General features: G+C 35.0%; 1 long non-coding RNA gene across 1 annotated transcript; it reads right to left on the minus strand.

The window, feature by feature from the left end:
* Positions 1 to 903: 903 nt before the first annotated feature.
* LOC140849390 (uncharacterized) lies at positions 904 to 10,463 on the minus strand. The gene is made up of 3 exons (XR_012131138.1): positions 10,241 to 10,463; positions 9,462 to 9,541; positions 904 to 1,499 (listed from the first exon to the last, which is right to left on the minus strand). It is a non-coding gene; the product is annotated as an uncharacterized lncRNA (long non-coding RNA).
* Between the last annotated feature and the right edge of the window lie 833 nt (positions 10,464 to 11,296).

Here is an 11,296-nt window from a genome sequence, read left to right on the forward strand (position 1 = left end):
CCAAAACCTATTGGTGTATTTGGCCTTGAATTTTCCCTAATGGATGCCATTCAGTTACCGTTCTCTGATCAGTCTGACAGAAAACTGAAGACTGAAGAGACCTTGTTTGTTTGTCCTTTAATATCCAGGGGGAACAGTGTGTTTCATGTTCCATCTGTGAATCATCCTTTTTTTAATCAGTATTTCTTACACAAGCTAAAAGAAAAAAATGATCAAAGCTGTTACTTTGCCAGCAAAGAGAAACTTTTTATTCGCAAAAACCTCAGGAGAAAAATATGCTTTCTGCACAGGCATAGGCAAAGCAGTTACCTTTGGAGGATCAACACCTTGTGTTACTGCCTAAATGTGAACCTCAAAAAGTGATACAAGAGATTAGTACATGGGAAAATCGGAAATTGTCCTCACTATAATTGTAAAGTGGCATAAATATTTCTCTCATTCAGATTTTCTGTCTCTCTCTGTCTCACTGACATAGAATGACACCTTTGCTAGCTGATAAACAATCAGGCATTGAATCTCTATTTTCACCTTTTTTTTCTCTTAAGCAATGAAGAATTCAGGGATTTAGGATTCTGGAATCCTGAGTAAGCAGAACTTTCTTCTTGGACAATGAAACTACCTTGGATTTTCTTAACTAGCTGAGCAAAGAATCAACCAAGTAATATTTTCATAATAGTGTTTTGTAATGATAAGCAGGAACTAAAGATATTTTAGTCTTGAACTCTAAATTGGAGCATAGATCCATAACTTGACAAATCATTAGCCAGTTTCTTTTATTCAAACTCAAGAAACAAAGCACAGTACTGAAAGAATACAATAGCAAAGGGGATGATTTGGTAAACCTTGTGTTGCAAAGGCGGCCTCCTATGCAGAAAGGTTTCGACACAGAAAAAACAAGAGTGAATTTGTCCTCTGCTGCTTGCAGCAACTCAGCTTTTAGGGACCACAACAAATTTTCAGAAATTATAAAACAGAGATAGCAAAGAAAGCAAAGGCAGAAAAATATCACTGGGCAAGTCTGACTTAATATTCGGGATGAGGAATTGAGAAGATATTGGAAGTTTTACATGTCGTGTCTCAGAATTTAATATATTACAAAAAACAACATTTTTCGTTTTCTTTGTGATGTTGATGTAATTTGTTCAGGTTTCTACAAGAAGCATAATTAAAAGCTGAATTTTGAATAATGACCATATTATTAATTTAAAAAAGAAAGAACTGGAACTTTATAATCCAAAGCAAAGTGATGACAAAATTCCAGCTACACTGTCAATAGACTAGCAGGTTCTTTCTATTGTTGCAGCAAACTCTTTTTGTTAGAGTCACCAACCAGTTGATCTCATGCAAGAAGTTAAGCTCAGAGGTGATCCTGAAGCCATATTCATTCTGAGTCTAAGTGCAGCACCAGAAAATTCACTGAAGTCATCTGTTCTCCTTCCTTCATTGCCCAGATCCACTTGCTTGTTACAGCTTCTCCAGGATGTTGAATGTTCTTGTTTCTTAGACAAATGTAAAAGTAAAAGGCTAAAGGAATGAATTAAAAGTCTCTGTGCTGCAGTTTACCTAAATAATAAAACAGATATTCTTCATCCCCATGTCCACCATCAATTCCAAAGGGATGATGAAGACCAAGAAACCAAGAACCTTCTGATTACCATGTCCTTCTCAGACCATGGCTATTGCATATCCCTATTTACTGTTTAGACTAGGACCCCTAAAAGACATCTGGCAATTTTCCTTACTAGCAAAAGCATGCCTCCTTGTCATTCTTCAGAGTGGATACGAGCTGATGGCAACCTGATCCCACAGAGCCTAGGGTCGGCTGAAGGCTGTTTCCACTACATAATGGATTAGCTTCTGCCTTTTCCCAATACTGTTTCCACTTCTCCCAGAGAGCGTCCCCTGAAAGAACTCCCCTATAAACCTCTAAATGTAACTCAACCTATGAGACACAATTTGTTTCCAGGGAACACATTCTAATACAGTATCACACCAAAATGTTAAACAGAGAAAATGATATCCAATCATATCATAATTTCCACACCTTTAATTTTTATTTGTTTTATTACCAAATGAAAGTAAAGTTATAGTAATGATAATCTTCTGAATTTTAAATGGACCTATGAACACATCCAGATTTTCAAATAAAATTTTACCTACTGCTTTTTCAGGACTGTCCATCAATTTTATAGGTAAAATTCTGGTTCATTTTAGGTTGTAATGAAACAAAATACATTCTGTGTGCCAAGACTACGTATCTCAAGCATATGTCAGCTGTTAGCAAAGAACTCCACCAAAAGAGCTAGTTTGATCTCCAAATCAGGTATGAATATGTATTGTGATTTCTAATTGGCATTAATAATTAAAGTGATCATGCAAATAATTAAAAGTACTCTATTTGGGAGAAAAATTTTATTTGAGCTCTTTTGGTCCTTATAAAATAAACCATTGATATTTGAGGCTTTTACACCCTGACCTACCACCAAAAGGAGATTTCTCCAATATGCAGGTATTTTTTGTAGTTAAAAACCTGGCAACATTTTCATTAAAAAGTAATTTAAGAAGGTGTTTTATGATGTCCTTTTAAACATACATTATATCTTTAACACTTTCTCTTCCCATTTCTCTTCTCTCCAAACCCACTTCACTTCTAAATATATAAACAGTTTTCTGTACTTTTCAATTGTGTCTGAAGGCAAATTCCAACCCAGTCAAAACTGCAGCACTGGGCAAATTTTTGTGAATACTCTGCAACATCACTCCACGTGACCTCCTCCTACCCCTCCTATCAACATCTCTTATTTTGAGATGTCTGCTCTTCTCATGTTTTTCTAGACCTCTTATCTATCCAGGGAAAAATAAATATTACAGTAAGTACAAGACACACAGTTGGACAGGGGGACCTGTATCCTGCACAGCTTTTAAATCACTCCTGTTGATTATGGTGCAATTTTACTTGCATCACCTCTAAGAGTCAGTGTACACTGAAGCATAAGGAATGTAGCACACGTACCATTTTAGAGGCATTTACATTGGAAAAAAGAACCATATGGGAACAAGAAATAGTTAGGATTCAGAAATAAATTTCTGCTTATTAAATTTAGGCACTGAAAGGGATATATCTGAGGGAGTCTATTATCAGAGCAAATCAAGTTACATCTCTAATCTCTTCAACACAAACATGAAAGTCCTCTTTGTTGAATACTGGTGAAACAATGACTAATAGAGTGTCTTAAACTTTTGATTATCTCATTTTTTAAGGTAATGTAAATGTGGATTAAACATTAACATGTCTTTGCCAATTGTAATACTTTGTAGAAATGGTGGCCTAAGATACCAGGGAATATTAATACACATTAATCTTTTGAACAATTTAATTAATCTTAACATTCATATTATGGTCATGGAGGGATATTTTTGCAGTTTGTTTACCTAAATTCATTATAGAAAAGTAAAGACAGATGATATCAATTATGTAGAGTGTTGTCAGGATCTTGAACCCTTAACCAGCTGGTAATTGTGTTAGAACAGTCTTAGCTTCTCCCCTTGTCCTGTGATCCTTATCTCTTAGGAAAGTTTAGTATTGTCCATTTTATCATATGTATGCCTTCCTAACCAATAGTCAGTGTACAATGGGATGGGCTTTTAAGTACTGAGAAGAATATTATCAAGAGACAAAATTGGGACACAAAATAGATCTTGACTAAATTCTTTTTTCTACAGCCTTGAATGACTTTCTATGCATTCTATAATATCAGCTTGAATGGATTAGCTGAATCCAAATTTGCCTTAGCCTACTCATAATTAACTGTTGTAGGAAGAATCTGCTATCTCCATATTTTCTCTAAACATATTATTACTTACGGAATGTCCCCTAAGCGACCAATATAGCAGGCATTAAAATTATACATCATGTGCTCTGAATACAGATTCATATTGATATAATACCTACTGAAATTTGTCAATATTACCTAGGCAATTCTTTTAATTTTGAATGAAAATTGATTTTCATTGCTCCATCACAGCCATGGTATATTTAGACCCTATTCACTGGAGATGGGGCAAGCTCCTTAAAGATTTGGTTCATTTAAAAAACAAACAAATAAAGCAGTGAGCAGTGCTTCCAATGGGACATATGTTTTGTAATTTTTACAGAAACAACTTGATTTCCTTCTATTCTTTCACTTATGTATCTATTCAATGGTCCCTCAGGTTTTGCCATGTATTGGAGATGGTTCTTGCTGCTGTAGATAATAGCACTGCTAAGGATATAGTGAAAATGAGCAGAATATCTATCTCTCTTTTATAATTTCAGAAACTAAGCACATTGAATACAATAAGTGGGATGAGTTAGACAGTGATTGTGATGATGAGCTGCTTAGATTTCCCAGATACGCTCTTTTCTAATGACAGAGTTACAATTTTTATAATAAGAGCTTCAACTTTAGCTATGGAAATTTATATGATGTTGAATTTCAAGACCAGAACAATGTGTTTTGGGATCTGGTTTTCATTAGTCTTAGGCCACTGAAAGGACATCCTTCAATAAAGTTATCATAGCTTCACAGCTTATGTGCCAGAACTAGAAAATACGGTATCAGAGTGTCTTTTCCACTCAACTTCAGGCCGAGTAGGCGATCATCTAGCCCATTGCTTCTGTCTCACATATTACCATGTATGCAAATAAATATCCTCATCTTATGTGCACATGATCTGTGTTTCTAATGGACCACAAGGAATAGGTTACTTAATTCTTCACTTGAAAGGAAGTCTCATGGCCATCACTCTTTCACTATATTCTAACAATGTTGAAATGTTCTATGTTCCACCTAAAGACCTATTCATTATTGGTATCAATTTCTTTATGTTCCAGGCTCACATTTTAGGGGAAAAACAAGGATTCATCAATATTGTGATGAATTCTAAAAATGGAACCAGAAAAGACTGAAAATGCAGAACTCATGTGAGGAATAAGACCAAAAATAGCCATTCTCATTTATTGGGATCTAAAACTTTCTTCTAACTTCTCAATCAGTATATCCCATATTATTCAGTCTAAATTTTTGAGTGAGAATCACATCATCCCACTTGAAACCATCACTAATAAATAATCCCAATAAATAATAATTCTAATAAAATTTCAAGGCCAATTGTATTAGGCCTCCTTATAAATTACTAATTAGACTAAGAATTGGCTGCTTTGGAGCCAGATAACCTCCCTTCACTGCTGTTGGAGAATTAAAGACTGTATCATATTTGCTTCCCTGCTAAAGCAATAGCTTCCCTAGAAGAAAAGAAAGAACATGATGGTTTTAAGTAAAATGAGTTGAGTGCTTGGCAATCATCTTAACAGAGCACACCAATGCACCCAGATTTACCAGCACTCTATGCAATTTAACATTATAATTCTCTCTCAACATCAAAACCATTTCTCCTCCAGCAGAGTATCATGCATCTGTTATCCATTTCAGGGAGAATAACACTGTGAAATGGTTACTAATTCCAGGGGAGGATTTTGAACACATATGCTCACCGCATCTTAGTATCAAAGGCACCAAAACAAACAAAATGCACTCAAGTATTGGATGGAACAGTGCTTTAGTCACATATACGAGAGGGAGCAAAATCAGTTCCAATAGGGTGTGTTGTTCCCTCATGGCCAGTGGGTACCAACCCCCACACTGTGTTAAGCGAACAGCTTATGCACAACCTTACCATGTTCCAGAAAGATGTGTCCCATTCCTTGTGAATTCTGAAATACTGAAAGCTAGGGGCATTCCTAAAGACCACTGACATACAAGCACAAGCAAAACAAAAGCTCACTCAGTCTGAAACATGAAAGATATTCCCCACACAGGTGATAAACCAGATACAGTCTGTGTCGACTCTTTGTTGGTAAGAATGTGTTCCAGAACTAAGGCCTATTTTTAAGTGGCTGAGAGGAGGACAGACAACTGTGCACATGATACTTCCTTGACCAACATCTCCTAACCCCTCTTTGACTGTCAATTACCATTTCACCATCTTTACTCCCTCTGAAAGCAAAATACCTTGACGAAGATGTTGATAATTACTGTCTTCAATCCCTCTATACCAATTATCTTTTTTCATTTTGCTACCTCCCAACTTGATGGACTAGAAGTAGCAAATGCTGGTGTTCCCATGTACCTTGCAAATACCCAGCCTTCAAGAATCCTCAAAGCACAGCAAGTGCATTCACTGATCATAGTATATGTTGATAAAACATTCAGTTTAACTTCAGTATCATGAATCATGTCTCATTCAGATTTTAAATCTGAAAAATGATAATCCTTTGAATCATATAAAATTACTACTATTTTCTAAAGTTCTGAGGACATTAAAATTCTACTGGATTGCATAAAGGGACTAGTAACCAACTGACTTACTATACAAATATCAGCCTATAAAACTCAATGCAATTTGTTGCCATTTCTTTTACTTTACTGCATGTGTATGAGTATTTTATTTTTTAAAAGGCACATAGTATTTCCAATGTTTATCATGTTTCCTGAGCTGTTAAGATTCTGTAACTCATTTCTATGTATTTTTGTTACTTTACAAAATTACTTGGACTAGCATATATTTTGTAATATTTAATTCAAGCAGCTTGTTTTATTACATTGCATTATATGAAGTGCACATTACCTTAGAAAAAACAGTATTTCCTGCTTCACTCTTTTGCACCATATAAAGTGCTCTTAAATCCTGTCTGAGTATCCAACCTTCTATCTACTGTTATTTCTTTTCAGAATTAAGAACTTCCTTTAGCATTTAAACTGTAGGCAAATACCAGTTTTTACTCATGTCTAATTGTTCTTATTTCACTTTTCTTTTGGTAGGATATTTTAGTTGGATGCAAAATTACAGATAGACTTTTTTCTTTTAATACTTGGAGTTATTCCACCCTCAACTGCCTCTATTATTTTTGATAAAAAGATAATTAATATTCTCTTGCTTTGTAATCTCTGTTGCTCTCTTGAATATAATCTGTCTTTTATTTTGGCAATTTTTAATTATTTTTCTTTATCTTTGATTATCAGTAATTTTTTATGATGTGCTTAGGTGTAGTTTCCTTTTTATTTCTTCAGTTTAGGATTTGCTGAAATTCTTTCATTTATAGATTGTTGTTTTTCACTGATTTGGAATATTTTGGGCCACTATTACATCAAATATATTTTGCTCAGTTTTTTTCTCTCTTCTTTCTCTGGACCTCAATTTATACATGTTAGATTAAATAATATTGCCCCCTAAGTTACTGAGGTTCTGTTTACATATTTTTTAAATTTTTTTCCTTCATTCTTCAGATTGATACTTACTGGTTTATATTCAGATTAACTGGCATTTTTTCTTAAATCTCCAATCTGCCCTTAAACTCACCCACTTAAGTTCCATTTCATTTCTTGGGCTGTAACATTATTTTCATTTTATCTTTTATGATATTAATTTATTTGCTGAAATTTTAAATCTCTTTACTTATTGTTACGAGTTGTATTATGTTCCTCTAGAATTCTCATGTTGAAATCCTAACTCCTAGTATCTCAGAATGTGACCATATTTGGTAATAGGGATATTGCAGGTATAATTAGTTAGGCTAAGATGAATTCGTTAGGGTGGGCCATAACCCAATATGACTATTATCCTTATGAAAAGAGGAAATTTTGGCAAAAAGACATGCTCACAGGGACAACGTCATATGAGAATGAAGGCAGATTGGGAATGTGCATCTATAAACCGAAGCACATCAAAGACTGCTAGTGAACTACCAGAAGTTAGGTGAGGGCAGTGAAAAAGACTGTCATATCCCTTAGTGATCAGTCCTACAAACACATCAGTGTTGGACTTCTAGCCTGCAGAATGTGAAACAATATATGTCTATTGTTTAAGCCACTCAGTTTATGATACTTTGTTATGATAGATCTAACAAACTAAAAAAACTTTCTTTTTTTTCAATGTTTGAATATATTTTAAATACTGTTTTAAATTCTTTGTCTCTCATTATCAATAACTCAGTCATTTTAAGACTGTTTATATTGTTAAGTCTTTTCTTGATTGTGGCTATTTCCCTCCTTCACATGAATAGCAAATTTTTATTTCTATGCTGAATATTGAGAATGATGTATTGTAGGAGTCTGGGAGTATTTTATTCCTATAAAGGATGTTTGTTTTAATTTTGGAAAGAAAAATTGCAGATGGCTCCTTTTAATTCTGAAAAGCTTCTGTAAATATTTAGTCCTTCATTGCAAGGCATGTCTCTTATCCTATGTTTGGGTCCTTACAACTAAATGTGCTGCTATTCTTAGGTCTCAGTTGATTGCCTAAGAAGATTATCTAGATCCTTCCATTTTTAGCCTGGCTACAACTCTGACATCACTCATCTATGAGTACCACTGTAGCAGCTTCTTGATACTAGGCCCACTTAATGGTGTATTGCTCTGAATATGGTCAGCCCAGTTACCAGTCAAAAACCCTTAGGAGTTCCCCTTACAAACTTCTGAGTATACCACTCTGCACATCTTTTTTTTCTTTCCAGGATCCTTTCCCATAAATCCAAGCTTCTTTTATTGCCAAAAAACTGTATTCTCTCTCTCTCTTCAGTTCAAGACTCCATGATCTTTATGGACTCTTTCTCCCTTTGATTTATGGAAGAGTCAAGTAGAATTAGTATTTCTTTTGTATTAAGGATCATAGTCTTGTGCTGCCAGTTATTGTTTAATACCTGAAAACTGTTACCTTGTATTTCTTTGTAGTTTTATAATTTTTTCTGTGAAGGGGAAGAGTAAATTTAGTGTCAATTAATGTGTCTTGGACAGAAGGTGAAACCTATGTTACACTTTTAAAATATATTTATCAAAATTATTTTAAAGTTCATATCAGATAACTATTATATTTTGATATCTTTTGGACATATTTCTAATTTTCCCCCTTTCAAATGACTTCTCATCTTGATATTCTGGATAAATTTTTATTTATATCAATATTTTTAATATAAAATATATGGGGACAATTTATGCCTCTGGATAATATTATATCCCTCTGAGCTTCAAATATGTAGTTTAGGACAGATCATCTTAATCCAAATTGAGTTACAATTTCCTTGACTTTTACTTTATATCACCAAAAAGAAACATGTTTAAACTTCATATCAATCATTAATTCTTTTTCAACAGATATTATAAGTACCAGTTATGTGTCAGTTGCTGTTTTAATATTGGTATAAAAATATGAATAAGAGAGAACTGCTATTACAAAGTTAGTAATCTAGTGGAAGGCAAAAAAGCCAGAAGTGGAAAAAAGTAAAAATTTCAGATAGTGAATTTTATATGAAAATTAAGCAGGGTAATAGAAAAGGGTAGTGGGACTGGGTGGGATGGGTGTGCTCTTGCTTTAGAGAGGGTCATTCAAAAGGCCTCATTTGATAAGACATTTAAGCTGACACCTACCTGTTAGGTGAGAAAAAACAGGCCATTGTAAGATCAGAGAGATGTGGACTCCAGGCCAAGGACAGCACAGGGACAAATAACTTGAGGAACAGAAAAAGACTTTAGATTAGATGTCTCCCTTGAATCAAAGGCATGAACATGAGTGAAATTGTTTTGAAATGTTCCAAATATTGGACTAATTTAATAATTGTATTTAATAATTTTTACTGATTTGTTCCACATAATTAGTGAAAATAATCCTCATCCCAATTTCCTAACTATAAGATTCTTCCCTTAATAACAAGCTAAATATTTATAGGTTAAATTGTTGGTAACTTCAAGGTACTCTACCAATTTCTACCATGTATACAGAGAAAATATAGCATTCATCTCTGCCTTCAAATACCTTAAAAGCTTTTGGGAGAAGGAAAAAGATAAATTAAAAATCATCATTCATAAAACTTTCGCTAACATTAGATTCACAATATGAGTGATATCACATTACATTACTCTACTGCCAACTTTGAAAATGGTATGGTAGAACTGAGAAGACAGCAAAAATTTGAGTACTATTAACAACTAATCCTTATTGAAAACTTATTCTATTCCTATCTTAACATGACAGATTTAACTCTTTAGCAACTCGTTTTAGAATTAGACTGCTGACGCTTTTTTTCTTTCAATAAACATTCATTAAATAAAATATACACAGTAAATAAATATTTCATGTAGTTGCTGATGGCCCTAATTGTTCAGAACTTTATGCTAAGCAGTAAAGGGTTATCAAATTTCCTTTGCACCTTTAGGTACTCAACAAAAAGAAGTCTGTTTTGCAAGGGTCCCCTTTTCTTTTTTCTTCTGAAGCTCCGTTCTCCAGGCATTGTTTTCCTCCTGTCCTTTCCAAGAGATTTCCTAGGCGGAAATGTCTTCACATCACAGAACTTAAAAGAATAAATATTTTCCCAGAAGACTGACGATGACGTCAAGGCCTGGTACCTCCAAGAACAGTCGCGAAGACCACTGTCTCCCGTGCGTCAGCACCTCGTCTTGCGCATGCGTCTCTGTCTCCCGGGAAGCCAAGAGGACTGACAGTTCCCTGGGCACCCTGACGTTGCTGGGCAGCGGCGTCCATGTTTGCGCAACGTCGGCTTCTTGCCGGAAGTGGGCAGAGGAGGAAGAAACATTGCCGTATCTAGGGGGCTTTATCTTAAGGCTGGAGGCTAAGTGTAGTGCGAAAGCTGGAGGTTCTCAGGTAGATATCAAATCCCCCTTTACAAGAGGCGGCTAGAATGCGCGTGGACGTGTGTTCCTGGGGTAAGCGGGAACATGTCCTCAATGCTCGATTAGGAGGGCCTAACCGTCATTTTAAAAGAGTTTAACATTTCTGCTTGGCTTGCTTTAAAAGTCGTTTTCAGAGAGGTGGAACGTCTACATTTAGTCTGTTCCAGGCTCTGCCACGACTTGCTTGTGTGTTTCCTTGGGTCCGTCTATGAACCTAAATAGGCTTATGTATTATAAATTGAAAAGTAGACAATCCCCCTTTAAGTCACCTTTCAGTTCTTAATGTTATTTCATGTCCATTATGTCACCTGAGCCTCAAAGCTTTGGAGGTTAAATATCATTTGTCCCATTTTATAAGGAAGGCATTAAAGTCCCAGAGTGTGAGGTCTGACAACAGAAAACTTTATTATTAGAGGTCTCAAATCTTGAGAATAGAAGATTTTGCTGTAACTCCACGCCCAGTTCTCCTTTGTGTATTTCTGGGTCATCAGTTCCTGACACTGCCCTCTAACAGTTATTCAAAAAGCTTTGGATAGATGGATGAATCTGTTGATGTACAGGTCTACGACACAAGT

The sequence above is a fragment of the Manis javanica genome, chromosome 5 (genome assembly GCF_040802235.1).
Source record: "Manis javanica isolate MJ-LG chromosome 5, MJ_LKY, whole genome shotgun sequence".
Classification (NCBI taxonomy): domain Eukaryota; kingdom Metazoa; phylum Chordata; class Mammalia; order Pholidota; family Manidae; genus Manis; species Manis javanica.